This window comes from Haemaphysalis longicornis, unplaced genomic scaffold (assembly GCF_048455015.1).
Source record: "Haemaphysalis longicornis isolate Haplotype H1 unplaced genomic scaffold, Haemaphysalis longicornis Haplotype H1 scaffold_14, whole genome shotgun sequence".
Taxonomy (NCBI): Eukaryota; Metazoa; Arthropoda; class Arachnida; order Ixodida; family Ixodidae; genus Haemaphysalis; species Haemaphysalis longicornis.
This window is the reverse complement of record NW_027526245.1, coordinates 59,138,356-59,155,792: the sequence shown is the minus strand read 5'-3', so window position 1 is coordinate 59,155,792 and position 17,437 is coordinate 59,138,356. Positions and strand designations below refer to the sequence as shown.

The 17,437-nt window shown below is 44.4% G+C and overlaps 1 long non-coding RNA gene across 2 annotated transcripts; it reads right to left on the bottom strand.

Annotated features, from left to right (window-relative positions):
- Positions 1 to 1,319: 1,319 nt before the first annotated feature.
- On the bottom strand, positions 1,320 to 16,910 carry LOC144165296 (uncharacterized). Of its 2 annotated transcripts, none has more exons than XR_013321449.1 (5): positions 16,712 to 16,910; positions 15,890 to 15,941; positions 11,887 to 12,037; positions 5,621 to 5,713; positions 1,320 to 2,222 (listed from the first exon to the last, which is right to left on the bottom strand). It is a non-coding gene; the product is annotated as an uncharacterized LOC144165296 (long non-coding RNA). The 2 variants fall into 2 exon arrangements; XR_013321448.1 differs by having other exon boundaries at positions 1,320 to 1,488.
- Positions 16,911 to 17,437: the final 527 nt, after the last annotated feature.

The following is a 17,437-nucleotide window of genomic DNA, read 5'->3' as shown; positions in this document are numbered from 1 at the left end:
CATCCCGCACGGGCTATCACATTCAGATAAGCACACTGTTTCGTCCTAACGTCGCTAGCCCAGAATAAACTTCTGTGATCTACAATGCTCTGGATGTGAATCGACGGTTCCAGAAACACTTGCGCCGAAAGTTAAAAACCTGCAGAGCAGATGCCGTGGCATTTTCGATCTCCGAGACGCTCGCTTGAGTGCGTCACTTTGCTGACTGCTGCTTCGCCGCCTGTGTATTATTTGAGTTGTTAGGGGAGCACAAGTTCGTTCCAATAAACGTGTTTTCCTTCAAGACAACTGCGTCGGCTCTGCCTTCGTGGTGACAATATATATATATAAATACATACATACATATATATATATATATATATATATATATATATATATATATATATATATATATATATATATATATATATATATATATATATATATATATACTTTTTATGCGGTATTTACAACTAATTGGCATCTACATGTTTGGTATTTTGATTTGGCGTCTGTGGACGTCAACTGGAGACTGCGAGTGACTAAAGCACGTTCATGGCACCGCCTTTCGACTCGTGTGGCACCCGGCGCTATAGCTTCGCATGTGCTCAAGCCAACCGTATGGTTCCAAACGGGATAGTTGTTTTAGCTTCTCCTCTTAACTGAACAATTAAAGCAGATGACTCCAAGCAGCACAAGCCTGTACGGCTTAAAATCAGCCGAAGAACTTCAGCCGGGTAATTTCTGCCCGGCCTTTCTCCAGTCAAAGTGTAAAGCGCGCACTCAAAGGTGGGCCTCTGCCGTGTGTTTAAAGTTAACTGCTGTACACCCAATGGCCACTCTCCTTTTACCAATTCATAGCAGAGGGGTCCACAACGGTCCCCGGCCGTACAGCTTTGCCGCAGATCAGCCATTAACCTTTGCCCGAGGCCGGCTGTTTAACTTTTGCAGAAGGTCAGCTGTTGACCTTATGCCGATGGTCGGCCGTTGAAATGTGTCTAATCAATGGCCCATAAGCTTTTGCCGAAGTACGGCCAGTCAGCTTTTCCTGGTGAGCGGCTCTTGAACATATTCTGGTGCCTGGCTGTTCAACTTTAGGTGATATACTAGCCGTTCAACCATAGTGGACATTCTGCCATTCACATCCCGGCTGTCCAACCCAAGCAGCTTTCAGTTCGAATTGCGCACATGGGTTCCTAAAAATGGGACATGCTGTAAGTTTGTACTGCATGCATAAGCATTTGTGCCCTTTTAAAGAGCACTGTTTGCCCTTTCAGGGACAAATGTAGTGATTTACAAAGCCTGTGGTGATTAGGTTTTTTTTACTTAATTTATTTTGCTCAGTTCATGCTGTCCAGTGTCTTCCGGTTCGTTATGCTCAGTTCATACTGTCCAGTGTCTTCCGCTTCGTGCAGCCGCCATCCCGGTAACAGGCGGAGTATAGCCATTTCTTAATAACCGCTGCCACAGCGACCTTGTTTGCGTCGGGGTACCTGGGCTGTATCGACACTGAAAGAAAATTGAAAACAGACAAATAAGTAATATACTACACTGTAAAAATATCCACAGGCTTAGCAATGCCCTTCCTGAAAAAAAATTCAATTGATTGATTGATTATGAGGTTTAACGCGCCAAAACTACGCAGGTTATGAGGTGCGCCGTAGCGGAGGGCTCCGGATTAATTTCGACCACCTGGGGATCTTTCACGTGTGCTGAAATCTCAACACACGGGTGTCTGTTTTTCGCCTCCGTCAGAAAAACGGCCGCCGCTGCTGGGATCGAACCCGTGACCTTCAGCACAGCAGCACAATGCCTTAGCCACTAAGCCACCGCGGCAGGTGAAAAAAAAAAAAACGTATTACAAGCTTGCTTAATGCAATGCCTCTAGTTTTCACAACGTACAACTATTCCAGAGAGCCAATATTTATTACGCATTATCAAACAGTATCCATATTCATTCCTGTAAACAAGAACATTAAAAATAAGCTCTAATGGTCGAACAAATACACTGAAATAAAGTAGCCCCTGAAAATATTATAATGAATTCCTCGTGCATAAAATAAAATCAGGGCAGCTTACTAAGAACAAGAGACAATCCTGTCTAGCTCGCAGAAGGCCTCTTTCGCCCCCTTGGACCCTGCCCAGCTGCAGGACAATGCCACTGGCTGCCCAATCACCATGCCCAACACCGTGCGGGCAGCCGCCTTGAAGTCGTAGCTACCCATGTGGCTAAAGTACTGGGCCTAACAGGAGAAAGGAAATTTGAAATACACTTGTAAGTTGAATGCATCGAGGCTGAACATATGACGCAAAAGCATGCCTTTAACGTGAGCACATGAGAAAGCAAACAATTCGTTGTCGTAGATAACACAATCAGTTCTGCTGCCTTTTGGTTATGGCACGGCACAGAGCTCTGGCCTTTTCTTTTTAACAGCAGAGCTGTCAAGCTTGTGCTCCTCGGAGGGATGTTACCAGGGCGCTACAGCACACAGTCCGGCAGCCGAGTTTGCGAGGGGGAGGAGGGAGGAGAGTGGAGACGAGGACCGGTGCACGTACAAGGGTCCTCATGCAAAAGTTTAGCCTTGCCGAGCGCACATGGTATGACGTTAGCAATGACATCAGCATTCCGCGCATAACTTTCGCGAGGCTGTTTGCGACAGCAAGGCCACGCCTTTTCTCGCCTCCAGATCGTTTTCGCGGGTCTGCACCTTGTTTCCCGCAGCGGACTACTTCGATGGCGAGTCCGCCGGGATGAAAAACCCCGGGACATTAGTTTCCCTCTCGGAACGCGCTTTGTCGGGCCGCGCTCATGTTTAAGTTGCTCGTCGCAGTTCCGGGCAAATACTACGGCGTTGTCGAGGTAGACTAGGAAGGTGTGCCATTTTCTGAGGCTTCCCCTCAGCTCCACTGGTCACTGCTGTTTGCAATAGCAAAGCCACGCCTCAATTTTGTTCATAATGTTTTTGAAGTCCACATTCTATGAAAAAAATTCTACATGCGCAAAAAGAATGATCAAAGCGGCGCAGATATGAGAAAGTTATTCTATTTTTTAGTCTAACAATACAAGCACATGCAGTACTGGCAACGTCACACTTGAGGCCTCCGGATATGACGACAAAGAGCGGTGGCCCTACAGTTGGCTCAGCTTGAAAGTGTGTATATGCCATTATTTTGACCAAACGAGCCTAAATGTTGCCTTACTGCTTGTTTTCTTTAAAGTAAGCATAAAAGCTTAACCGTGGGCTCAAAGAATACAAAAATCTATAGAGACAGTAACAGAGCCGCACTATGGCTCCCCTTCGAGCACGTGTGCCTTTCCATGGCGTGTTACGATGCACCACTGTTGATATCGCCTGGCGTCAGCGCGCGTCGCCAAAATACACGCGAACTCGTTCATTCACACGCCGTATGCTGATGTCTATTCACGGCAGATACTGGCATCGATGGTAGAGGAGGCGTGGTCAGGGAGCATAGCAAAAGTGGACGGCAGCTTCCAGGTTATCAGTCCGTCTCTATGTCTGGGGACATGTTTTAGCACTGGGAAATGCTGTTTCGTTCACTGAAAAACAGCAACATTTTTTTCTCTAGCGGTGCTTGGCTGCCTTGAGACAAATTGAACCAAACTTTTTGTTAGCAAGCTATTATCCCTTGGAGACAGATATAATTCTGTGTGGCACATTCTGTACTTCGCTACCTTTGCTTGCGTCGGAGAGATTGCGATCGCGTGATGCTTGTTATGAGGTAAATATGGAAGCTCTAGCTACATTGCTTCTAGTATTAGCAAGATGGGGGTTGTCTGCAAGCTTGGTGCGTGAGACACAAGCATTCTCACTGCCAGAATTTCACAAACATGACAAGAAACAGACACACCTGGCAATATTTGTTGACTATATAGTTCTGTGCTCAATTTTTGCAAGCCTCACAGCTTGTGTATATGGTCGAGAGGTAAGAAGCTGGAGTACTGGTTTGCAAGTCGGTGGTTCTAATCCCGCGTTTTGTTTTTTTGCTGCGAGCGTTCTATAAGGTTTTTTTTTACCAGAATATGCAGCTGTTTCTTTAACCTTTCTTTGAACCCACAAGTGACGTTCACATGAAACCTCAATAGCAAGGCAGCACTGAACATGGCTTCACACTAAATTAAAGAGAGGTAAAGATGGTACAGAGTTCAGACAAAGAGACATAGCAACACCCATCGACGCAGCAGCAGGCACGTCACTTTGCTAGTCTCGTGTGGCTGCTTGTCCTCTCCTACTTTCCGGCACAGTACCACCGAACGACAGCGTCACGAAGCGCGGAAAGGAGCTTTCCAGGTCAGGCCACCCTGGGCTTAAAACTTCCAGGACGTATTTTTTGCCGCCCTCATTTGTCCCGCCATATGACATCGGGGTCAGTGAGAAAGTGAGCAGCAGATTTCCGGTTTTCGAGAAGAGGGCAGTGCTCTATTTGCTTGTATTTTTAAATTTAAAATTAAACAACTTTTTTATTTCTACAAGGATCTTGGCAATTTTTTTTGCATCTATCTCTGCACGACACCAAGAACAGATGTAGTGGCCAAAAAGTACCTGAAAGAAATGTGCTCGAGAAATTCACGAGGGACAAACCCACACACAAAAAAGGAAGCAGACAAAATGAGATTTGACGGACTAGCGATTGAATTTTAATCATGAGTGATAGAAAGATTCCACTTTCCTGCAAAATGTCTTATATAGGCAATTGGGGCGTTGCTTTAATTAAAGGTTTAAAGAGCACCCTGCGCAATGAGTTGAGGGAATGATTATGTGCATCTTGCATCGCACGTACCTTCCATCATAGCGAACATATTTTCATGATTCTTGTGGGAGGTGATTGCTGGGACAATAGACTACCCCAAAATACATTCCGAGTAGTCGAGGGAAAGTGCTACGGGTCCCTTTGATAGGCAAGGGTGCGAGAAAAAGCCCACCAATGCCTACGCAAGTTGCTGTGTAGGGACATTGCTTATGAGATACCTCTTTCATGTGGAAAGGTCTGCATTGGGCACACTGGAAGGTGTGTGAACGTGCAATTGCGTGAACATGAACATAACCTCTCAGTTGAGAACTGCACAAGTGGGCATAACCCCATCCATAGCTCTGCAAGCGCATGCATGACGCTCTTAAAAAGCAAGTGAAAATTGTCCAGGTGCAGTGATACATGAGAAAGGGAGATACAGGAAGCTTACCACATAGGAAAGAACGGATGCGATTTTGTCAGTGACATTTCAACGGGTCTCCATATGAAAGAGCGTATTTATTAGGCTGTGAATTTTCCTTATCACAATTTTTTTTTGCATGCAAGTGGAGCCACGTAACTTTGGCCTGCAATTATGTGTTCTTACGCTGCCTAAAAGTTAGTTGCTAGTCATTGCCTGTTATCACCAGCTACTTTCTGTGATTGTCAATATTTTGCGCCAAGTTCAAGTATCGTTAAGATGCACCAACTCGCCAAACACATCTTTCTAAGCTTGAAAGAAAGGATGAAATAACCTAAAACACAAAGCAATCACACTGCTTCATGGCTATGCTAAAGAACCCACCAGTAACTATTAACAGCAGGTATTGTCTAAAGCCTAATAAACTGCATGTCAATTTCCTCGATTTTAAGATGCAGAAATCCCACAAACCTTGTGAGATTAGCAGCAGTGATGCACAGATTTCGCCCACTCTCATCCATAGCGTTTGTGGCAGGATCAGTAGTAAGGAGCTCATGCCAGGCACTGCAAGAAAAAACAAGACCACACATAATATACGGTACTTTGAAAATGAAAACCGGACACGCAACCAAACCGAATAGAAAACCGGGCAAGCATTTTGATTGCTTGAGCAGGGTCACAAACTGTTAAATTGTAAAAACAATTCTTTCTTAAGATCTTTGCAGCAGCCAAAAAATTTTGGAATTTGTTAGCACCAGGAAACTAGACTGTAAACAGGTCCTCTGACACAGGGGTTCCCTCTCACAAGTGTTGCAACGTAATGAGAGCATGCTTGCCAATCTTCCCACGAAAACCTGCCTTGAGTTGTTCGCAACACCCAGAAAGTTTCCATAGATGCCACTCATCTCTGTCACAAATGAAGGCATCTAGAACTGACAACCTTAGGTTGTCCTGTGCTTCATGTTCAGACGATATACGAAAATGCTATAAATCAGGGGTTGGCAACCCGCAGCCCATGGGGCAGTATTATGTGGCCCCCGGCACAATGGTAGACCCCTTCTCCTCTGTCACTTTCTACCTGAAGGCCGACATGGCAGTTTTGACCTCAACTGGCATGAAAGCTCGTGACATTCGTGTTGGAAATAAACATGATAAGGATTGCTATTCTAGTTTTGTACACTGCTTTCAATTTCCTCCCCAAAATTTATTTGCCTGGAAAGCCCCCCTCCCCTTCCAACCAATGTGCCCTCCGGCCCCCTCCGTGTCCATTGCATTAAACCCGGCTCTCCGCCTGAAAAGCTTGCTGACCCCTGCTATTCAGCAAAAGTTGCAAATTTTTAACCTGTCACTGCTTGTTCCATTCGAAGTGAATGAAAATAAGTAAGATCTCTCCTTTGTATGCATCACGCAAGCATACAAGCCCATTAAACCCTTCATAATTTCAATGAAGGGCCCATGAAGACTTGCTAGGGTTGAGGCTAGGCCAAGTTGAAAAAGACGAGACTGCAAAATGGGCGAGATACATCAGACAAAGAAATGAGGAAAAACACAAGTGCTGTTGTTTCTACTTATTTCTTTGTCGTTTGTGCTGCCTGTTTTGGACATTTCCTTCCTTTTCACCCAAGAGGACAGCAGACATTTTTTTAAAGACTGGGCTGTAGCTCATGTCTCTCGGCAATTGTGTTCAATAGAAAACACTGGTGCCATCACTGAAGGATCCGCGTTTTCTCAGAAGGATCAGGCAGAGTAGGCCACCTTGGAAACGTCATGGGAGCCCTGACATAGGCAGTTTGGGGAGAGGCACACATGGCCTCACACTGATGTCGATGTTGAAAGGAAATCCATCCTTAACTTTTTCGAGCATGCACATATTAAAATTGACTTAAAATATGTTCTTCCGAACACTTAAAGGTTAACCTTCCTGAGGGGTATCTCTATTTAAAAAGAAAGCTTTTTATGTAGTCATCTGTGCTTTGAAATTTTGTGCCAGCACTCCTTTAAGGGTCAGATTGAAGTTTTCACTATTCCCCACACTATAATGTGGCAAGGGCCCTGTGACACACTGGAAGGCAGCAGCAAAAAAATGGGCAGTCAGCAAACTAGATTCCACACCATTGTGATAAAACCAAATCTTTGGAATCGCTGATCAAACAACCTTGCGGAGCTTATCAGTGTTTTAAGTGCAGAATGATATAGCCATGGTGTTCGTTCTTGCTTTAGGTGCTGACTCTGAGTAGAAGCAGGCAACTGAAGCTCACCTGAACCCTCAGGGAGTTCCAAGGGAATGCCAGGCATGATTTGCATGATTTTTCTTTCAACTTTAAAAGCTGCCATGCAGTTGAAGAGCCATCCAAAGAATGGTGCAACATCCTACCATTTGCAAAACAGCTTTCTTTCATTTTATGCTGCTCTCCTTATGCAACTGCATTGCAGCTGTTTGTCCTTCATGTTATCATTAGAAAATATTGTTAATTTTGACATGGAGCCCTAGAAGTTCTGGCAAAAAGTCAACACAACTGTTTTAATATTCAAATATTTTGGTTGTCCCCACACCATACCTTAATTAAGATTAATACCCTAGTTACATGGCGGAAGTAACTGTAGTTACGTTTAACGGTGGTTACTAAATTTTAACTGTGGTTATCGCAAACTGCGGTTTTGGCTGTTACATGCGAAATTCCAAGTGTGTCGACAGCGGTCACTTGGTTGTGAGCGTAACAAAAATAAAGTAACAAACTTTTAACCTCACGATAAAAACGAAAGGCGAAGCAGTGTAGACAAAAAATATCGTTAGACAGTTGCTTCAGACCCAAACGCGACGCACTCGCGCACGCCGAAAAAAGGGCTTCCCCAGCAGCTCGCGAGCGGCTTGTTCTCGGGTCGGTTTGGTGTTGGGAACTTAGGATCGTGGTCGATATTTGACCGGCGCTATCTCTACAACTGCAAATTACAATACATAGCACAATTTTTAACCTTTATAATATCCACTTTGTCGCATGTGGAACTTCTTTTCCGCGATTGATTTCGAAGAGGGGCGACAAGCTGTTGCTATTGTGGTCTGGGCTGGTTCGAGCCGCTTTCAGTGCCGTGCGGACTGGCGCTATCTCTACAACTGCAAATTACAATACATAGCACAATTTTTAACCTTTTATAATATCCACTTTGTCGCATGTGGAACTTCTTTTCCGCGATTGATTTCGAAGAGGGGCGACAAGCTGTTGCTATTGTGGTCTGGGCTGGTTCGAGCCGCTTTCAGTGCCGTGCGGACAGACGCGCCGGCATGTTTGCAGGAACGGCCGACGTGCGCACGGATCGTTTCCGAGTGCTGAAAACGCTTCATGATTGCCTGCTTTGTCTATTTTTTTTTGGCAAACGATCAGCAGAATTTACAAATTTAGGCTTTTCTCATAGTTGATTGGGTGGACCGGGAAACGAGCTGCTGCTCACGCGCGGTCGTGCCGACTGCGAGAGCGACGCAAAGAGCCCAAGCTCCTCTTGGGGGCAGCTTCGAGGGCTCCCGCTATTTCAGGCCTTCGTCTTCTGCGAACGCCAGGTGATTTTTTTCGCCTACGCTGATGCGCCGCCACTTGTGTGCAAACTGACCTGTGCGATTTTTGAACACTGCGGCAGCAGCAACTGCGGTTAGCGTAACCGAACTGAGGTGGCCAAGCTCAGTTTGCGTTAACCGTGGTTAGCGGGGTAACTGTGCCCGTGTAACTAGGGTATAAGGGTCCCAGTCCACTGTGGGAAACTAGCAGGCGAGTTTTACTCATTACATAACCAACTGAAGTGTGTGTTAAAATAGGCCATTTCAATCTCTCATTTGGAAAAACAAAGCCCATGAAATGTGTATTTTGAGAAGACTTATTGATACAGTTCTGTCATTATTAAGCATCATACTACATTTCCCCACCTGTAACTTTATCAAATTAAAGCAGTGCATCTCAGCCGTGCTGCAGTACATTAGCATTTATTCGAATAATCACTAAGATCAAAAAGCCTCATAGCAGCCACTGAGTAAAAATGTTTGTGCGAATGACGGGAAAGGAATGCTTCTATCATGAAAATACAAAACCTGGACCTAGTACTTATATTATTGCACTTTTTACAGCCTACAAACCGTTGGCTTTATTTCAGTTGTCTCAATTACGACATAGTACCGCATTTCCTATTTAGTCTTGTGTAATAAAGCAAGGATATTGCAAGAAGCACACGCCGCAAAATTCTGCGCATAGGTGTCCTCGCAGTGTTGAACCTCAAAAAAAAAAAAAGCACACGCAATAAGAAACAAACAGGCCCAATTTTTTTTGCACTACGGCTATGAATGGTCAGTTGCCTAGATTGTAAAACTCTGCTGCCCCAATATTGTTCAGGCCACGATATGGCAGGGGACAAACTCAGTACGCTCGCACAAGCTTTGCAGCCACAGAAATTGCAGCGTGCAGTCGTAGTTGACAAAGAAAGATGCCAAAAAAAGGTGCGTATGTGTGTAGGGGGGGGTGAGGAGGGGGCATCAGTAGTTGCTCACTAAAGCCACCAGCGGTTGTCTTACAACTAAAGGTAGAAAAACTATTTTCTGCCAAAAAAAAAAATGCATGAATGCATTTGACTTCTCACTGTTTAGCCGTACAGCACTTTCCAAGCTCACTGACGACTTATTTATAAGAGGTTCACAGCACTGTAGAAAGCCACGGCTTCTTTCTTAATAACTACGACTGCTCTAAAATTACAGCCAGGCTGCATTCTGAACTTCTCTACCAGAAATACTGTTTTGCGAAGAACAAACTATTTGCCGCAATGTTTCACTCAGCCTCATCTTTACTACTTTCAAAACAGCGGTTTATTTGTACTGCAGAAACGGCTTCCTCGAATGTTTCTTTTTTTATATTAGCTTTCTAAGGAAGCTTTGCAACCTTCATTTAAAGGTTAGCAGTGTACTGTGTTCGCAATAGGAAAAAAAAAAAAGGCAATGTTTACGTCTTTGCTGCGGTGCTCACAGGATAGCGGCAGCCCATGCACTAGCCCAAAGCTGGGAAGCATGCACGCACCACCGTGTGCAAGCAAAATGCCTACAAGCTCCTAGAGCAAAATCTTCTGAGAAATGTCATCACATCTAAAAATACTTTTTTCGTTTCATGCAAGAAAATGCACTACAATTTCCTACTATCTTAACTGGACCTTTACAAACCGATACCTAACCTCGACATCTTAGAAGCTCTTGATTGAGGAATGCATTGTGATAATTGCTTAACGTTATCAACCTCAGCACTGATTCATTACTTCAGGCACCCCTGTCTCCAGGGACCTGCCAGGAGAAATGCACACATGGCTTTTTCCACATCGGCATAGTGAATGGCAAAAAAGCCGCTGCCTCTTGAGCTACTGCCGCAGCACTAACAGGAACATTGTCAGCTTGTTCGTTTCCACGGTTATTAACACAGTAAGCTTCTAGCCAACAACAGAGGTTAGAAACTTGCACAGGATACTAAAAAAACTGAGCAAGCCTTGTCTATACAGTACAAGAACTTCTGAACTTGTGCTTGGTTGCTGCAGTGAAGTTTCTGAGGAAGCATAAATAAATGCTGCTTAGGAGACAATAAAGACGAATTTCTGTTGAATTTACATTGCCAATATTTAGTTCTTTGTATGATTATAATTTATGTTTCATCCAGCTGCCCCCAAGTAAGGAAGTTTAAAGCGCAGACTCGATTTAAGAGCCCACATCGTGAACTTGTGCGAGAAGCTGCATCTTTCACAGTTTTCGATAATGCTATGAACTTTCTAAAAATAAAGCACCGATGAGGTTAGATAGTGCCATTACCATCAAACAGTGCTTACTCAATTGCATTCCAGACGATTTGTCTCAGCACCAAGGTTTTGGCAAGTACAATTTTATTCAACGAGTCAGCACCCTACAGTTTAACAGTGCACTAGAGAGCGCATTCATGGTGAGCGAGAACTAACTGCACGGCGGGTTTGCCCATGCTGTGCACAGGCTGCAAATGCCCCGTGTTGCATGTTGTCTTATCAGATTCATGGCCTCTGAGTGGTATATTTTGTCATGGCAGTCCTCTTGAATATAACAGCTGTACCCACATTTTTCAGACTTTTTTTTTCCTCCAGCATGCAGGTCGGCATGCCTTGGGTGAAAATGTGCAAAGGCTGCTTGTTTGAGCGTCACTGCACAGTTGTTGAGTACATAAAAAAATAACAAACACAAGATCGTTATGCATTAAAAACCATAACTAAAATTTTGGGGGTCCCTGAGTGCTTCCGCAAATAGATTATCACGCCAAATTGAACATATTTGAATGTAGCACCTTTGCAACAATACGCGCTGTCGTACGCTGTTTTTAGAGCCCAGTTATTGATTCCAATCCCATTATCTATCGCTAATTTCTGTTCACTACAGGTTAGCAGTGTTCATTTTATAGACGAGAAACAAACAAAAATCAACCCTTTTCTAATGCTACAGCTCAGCTCTGCGGGGACGGCGAGACGCACAGCTAATTCGTAGGGTATAGGAGTCGGGTGCAGCAATTGACTGGAAAAAGTGTGGCACAGAGAAATATAGCTCCACAAACCGCGGTTTCGGTGAGAACCACGCAAAGCATGGTCCATTTGCAGCCTGTGTACAGCATACGCAATCCTCGCATGCAACTAGCTTTCACTCGCCTTTAACCCACTTTCTACTGCACTGTAAACTGTGGGTTGCAAACTGTTGAATATGAACTTACCAATTTTCAAATCAGATTAGGTGTCCGAATCGGCCACACGATACGCAGTCCAATGCGGCTGGTGGCATGTGGCTGGGGCCGTGGCTGCTCCCGCTGTCCCCCGGGAAATGCCTGCACAGCTCCACACCAATCCCGGGCAAATGGCGCCACCCTGAGAAGGTTGTAAAATTGTGGTCTATAGTCAGGGCGTTTACCAAACTGATGCGTCAAAATTTTCCTAGTTTTTGCTTCAGCAAATTGCCATGAGCAACATGAGTTCATTCATCTCTAGGCAGTCTCAAAACGTCACATGATGCTGTCATGATCAAGTATGCTGAACAATCAAAACAATAGAGGAGGTGAACAAATATCATACATTTCTTAAATTGAATTTAAATAGTTAAATACAAATACGAATGTTACTGTATTTAGTCGATTATAACACGTTTTCTTTTTGCAACCTGAAGTCAGCCCTCACGTTACAATCTGCCTAAAATTGCAATGATGCACCCAACTGTCAATCAATGGCTACAGTTCTGACCATTTCGCAATCTATGTCAGCAAGATGTGTCAGAGTTGTTCGGGTCCACTACAAGCTAAGATCGACTTTTTCCATTTCCTTGCTTTTTTTCTGTGGTGGTTGACAGCGTGCGCAACTTTTTTCCTTTGTTTTCGCGCCGTACTTTAGTATTGAGGCATAGGTAACTTTCATTGCCCTCAAGTGTTTCAACACCGCTTCAGCTCCCCTTGTTACGGCAACGTGTTGCACTCAGTATGACCCATGCTATTTTAATGGCTCAAGAAATCAGGGATTCGGCAGCTCCCCGAAGAGTCAACATCGACCGTCTGTGGATGGCAGCTACTGCGGGAGCGCCTTTTTACATGCGAACCCTGCCCAATAAGTTTCCGAGGGCCTTGCTACAGCTGCCACGTCGAATTACAAAAGGGTGTTGCTAATTTCGTCACCAAACAGTGTAACCGCCTTTTGGCGGTCAGTGTTGAGCTGATACAGCTCAAAACAAGTGATATCGCTCGACAGATGGGCTTCCTGCGAAGTTATAAGTGTCAAAGGTGGGCGCCTAGCCCAAGTGTTTGAAAAATAAATGTGCTTTTCCATAATTCCACTGGCCTCACGTGAGTACTTTGGCGGCTCTTCTTTTTTTTTTTTTTGGCACAACAGAAAGTTACCCTTTGATTTACTTTAGTGGTTTTAATTTTTCTTTTTTATGCGATGAAGTCACCCCTCACGCTACAATCGTGGTCACATTACAATTCAGTAAACACGGTACGGGGTTGTCTTTGGCATTATTATTGGAAGGGCAAAATTCAAAATTAGCATACACTATGTTCTCTGTGCTTTTTTTAGACCAATCTTGATCAGAAGAGCAAGACTATAAGCAACAACGAAATGAAATCTTATTTGTGCCCAATCACCAATGAGAGAAGCTTTTGAGGTATTAAAAAATGATGGACTGTTTCAGGTACCCCTGCTTGGTACACAGGGGGTTGCGGCCAAATCATTAGGGAGCACTGACTTGCTGCCCCAACATCTACCTATAGTAGACCATGCAGGAGCACAAGCCAGCATGGGCTACTTTAGGTAAACCTACCCATCCGTACCTGCCGCAGTGGCTAAGGCATTGCGCTGCTGAGCACGAGGTTGCGGGTTCGATTCCCGGCTGCTGCGGCCGCTTTTCTGATGGAGGCGAAAAGCAAAAACGCACGCGTGTACGAGATTTCGGCGCACGTTAAAGATCCCCAGGTGGCCAAAATTAATCCGGAGCCCTCCACTGCGGCACGCCTTATTGCCGGCGTTGCGTCAACGCGTTAAACCCCACAATCAATCAATCATCATCATCTACCTATCCGTACCATTGATGCATTTTATTTGCCAGGGCTATCGACGTTTGCCCCCTCATCCCACCAAAAGGCTCTGATAAAAATCACGTGATTACGTTACGCCGTCGGATTGACTGATTGCAGGGTTTAACACGCTGAAGCTGCACATGGGCTATGAGGCGTGCAGTAGTGGAGGGCTCAAGATTAATTTTGAGCACCTGGGAAACTAACTTATGCTGAATCTCGAGACAAGGGTGTTTTCGCTTTTCGCCTCCATCAGAAAAGCAGCCACCGCGGCCAAGATCAAACCAGCATATATGGGCTCAGCACCACACCTTAGCCACTGAGCCTAGCTGCGGGTGCATTATGCTGTCAGTGTCTCAAGCTTGTGAATACAGTAAATGCTGCTTAGGTACTAACATTACCCTATAGTGCAAAGAACAAAACTTTTGACTGCATTTAATTTACATTGTTTTGGTACAATTTGTTTTTTTCACATCCTTCGCACACTATCTAGCCAAATATATGTTCAATATGATGACCAGGCGGTTGATGCCTCGCCAGAATTACCACCCCATCAACATGTGCAGTCACTTTACTGGCCCGAAAGAATCTAAATTGTCAATTCTTATGATTCGAGAAAGCGAACTCAGCATGTAAACGTTTGTCTGCACACATTTAGAGGCACTAAAGCCATTTTATATAGATGAAAAAAAAATATTTTTAATTAATGAGCAAGAATAAACAAAATATGGCAAAGAAAGCCCAACGGTTCGTTTTGCTCCGACAAAAATCTATTTGGTTGAAATGATTGATTGATTGTAGGGTTTAACACGCCGACGCAACGCAGGCGATGAGGCGCGCCGTAGTGGAGGGCTCCGGATTAATTTTGACCACCTGGGGATCTTTAACGTGCGCCGAAATCTCGCACACATGGGCATTTTTGCTTTTCGCCTCCATCAGAAAAGCGGCCGCCGCGGCCGAAAATCGAACCCGCGACCTCGTGCTCAGCAGCGCAACGCCTTGCCACTGAGCCACCTCGGCAGGTTATTTGGTTGAAATGAATTTGAACTCACACAACTGAGCCTGTGCGCATAATGTAAGCACTGTGCTTACAGCATTTTGAGCAGTCACAGTATGCCGTCGACAAAGAAATGAAGCATAAAGATGCCTCACTCCAGGTGCCACCAACAGTGCAGCTCAGTAGCATAGACATGATCTTATTTCAGAGAAAGGGGTGGGTAAGCTTGAATGCAAAAAAAGGGAAAGAAATTCAATTGACAGATCAATTTACAACTCAAGTTCACAAATAACTTTGGGACCTTGCAGCACACCCAGCATAACCTCCCCACTGTTTTTTTATTTTATTTTGCTTAACCCATCGCAAAACAGCCGGCTGATTAACTGACCACTGACAAGGAAGCCATGTAAATTCAGTGCATAGGTAGCGCGAAAGGATGTCAGGAGTCTGTATTCAGAGAAAAGAACAGTGCCTTCCTGTATCTGCAAGAGATTCAGCTTGACTAGCTCACATTCACTGGAAGCATGCAGGCTATGCTGCCAGAAGTGTCTGCTGAGAGCACCATCACTCCACTGGCGCGGCATCCAACATCCAATGCATAATGCTCAGTGACACGGTAATACAGAAGGGTCCATAGGTATAGAGGGGATATTGTGGCCGATATGCATGTGTATATGATATGCTGCTGTCAGTTACCGCTGGTGCAGCTACACAGACCCGAGTTTGGCCCCAGCTCCAGCATTCCAATTACTTCTTGCGGCACTGGGACTGCACCTGCAAGATCTAGTGCTTACTCACATTACTAGCATTATGACATAACAGCTGCCCAGCCTCAAGCAGATGTTGAAGGACTCTTCACCCAGAAAACCTGGTTTGCACAGGCACTACATCGTGTGCAAAAGAAATATAAAACAGGAATTCACTTTCTGCACGTATAAAAAGCTACATTCAACATAATTCAACTGTCCTAAACATGCAGAGCATCCTACCGCTGAAAGGGCTACCTACTACTATTATTCCTGTGGTAATGCAAGAATAAACAACTCCCACAAGTTAGGTGGGCATAATTCCTGCTGCAAAGGCCCCACATCACTCAAACGCATACTCATAGGTCCAGTTTCTATTTCTGGGTTCCTATATCGGCAACATAAATGCAGTACGTACCTGTTATTGCTTTTCATCTTGCCAGACAGTCCCCGTCCTGAAGCTCCAGCCACTTTTAAATGAAAAGGTTGCAAAGAAAAGTTACATAAGCACAAACGTCGTTACCTGCCAAAGTTAAAAGCTCACAGTACACTACACATTCCGAGAAGTAAGAACACTCACTCAATGATTGTTTTATTATCAAGACAGTTATGTCAAAAGACCTAACCACTGAATTGATGAAAGGTGCTTAAAACCAATGCTATGTAAGCGTAGATAGCGTTTACAGCAATGTGAAATATACTCCGCCTATGTGCTCCTGAACTACAAACCGTTTGAAACAAATAGTTTTCAGCCAGTAACAAGACGATAAAAAAAATATCAAAACACTTTTATTTCCAAGTTAAGATTCTCAAACTATTTAAGGTTTTCATTTTTCTCAAGGGAAGTTTTACGTCCGATAAGTTAAGCAGTCGCACATTGTATTTTGCTTTGTTCAAAGTGGCACAGCTATCGAAATAAAACAAAAGTACGGTGAAACCGCACGGCCGCATATAGAAATAGACCTAATGCGATAAAAACCGCATACGAAACAAAACACGTCGATTCCTCACGATGTTATCAAGAGCACCGGCAATTATTTCAAGCTTCCTAAGGCCCTCCGCTGCGCCCACCACCTGTCCGTCAGCAACGCTAGACATATCGAGCAGCGCCAGCAAATTACATTTAGCTTGCACGAACCACAGCGTGAGACTGACGCGGAAACGAGAAATCAAGCCAATAACACGTTTCTGGCACCGAACCTTAGTCGCGCTAGAAAAGGTCCAGCAAAAAAGAACTTACCGAACTTCTTTGTCCGGGCACAGGAAAACGCCGCCGTTCTTCGATCGTTTGCCGCTGTATTTCAGCTTATCCTTAACCGCACGTGTTTCCAACGTGGCAAGCAGGCTTTATCCACAAAGGGCGAACACATTTTACGACGGTATATCGCACAACAAACATGAATAACAACACGGACAACGCGCAACCACGGCCGACCTCGCCGCCAACCACTTGATGGAAAAATTACATCGGAAACGACCGCAGCGCCGAAACGGCCAAATACATGAGCAGAGTTACGACTTTAAATTTTAATTCAAAGTGATCATACAACATTTCCAAATTTTTCAATCTTCAAAGAATCATTTATTCAAAATTGTCATTGCTTTTGGTGTTCACAAGTTTTTCAGTTTAAATAGAATCCTGATCGGAAGCGACTGCAGCGCCGAACAAAAGAGCAGAGTTCCCTCTTTGTATTTTTATGCAAAGTGATCACACAACATTGCGAAATTTGTCAATCTTTAAGGAATCATTCATTCAAAATTATTATTGCTTTTTGTGTTCACAAGTATTTCAGGTTTAATGGGCTCCTGATTGCAACTTTCCCGATCGCTGCCTTCTTGCTCCCGGTCTTTTCCGATTGGCTGCCAGTTTTGGCCAGAAGATCTAAGCCATGGAGGAAGAAAAAGTTTCCTCCAGGATCTAAGCCAATCAGGCTGTATTTTTGGCGCATGGCAGCGCCCTGAAAAA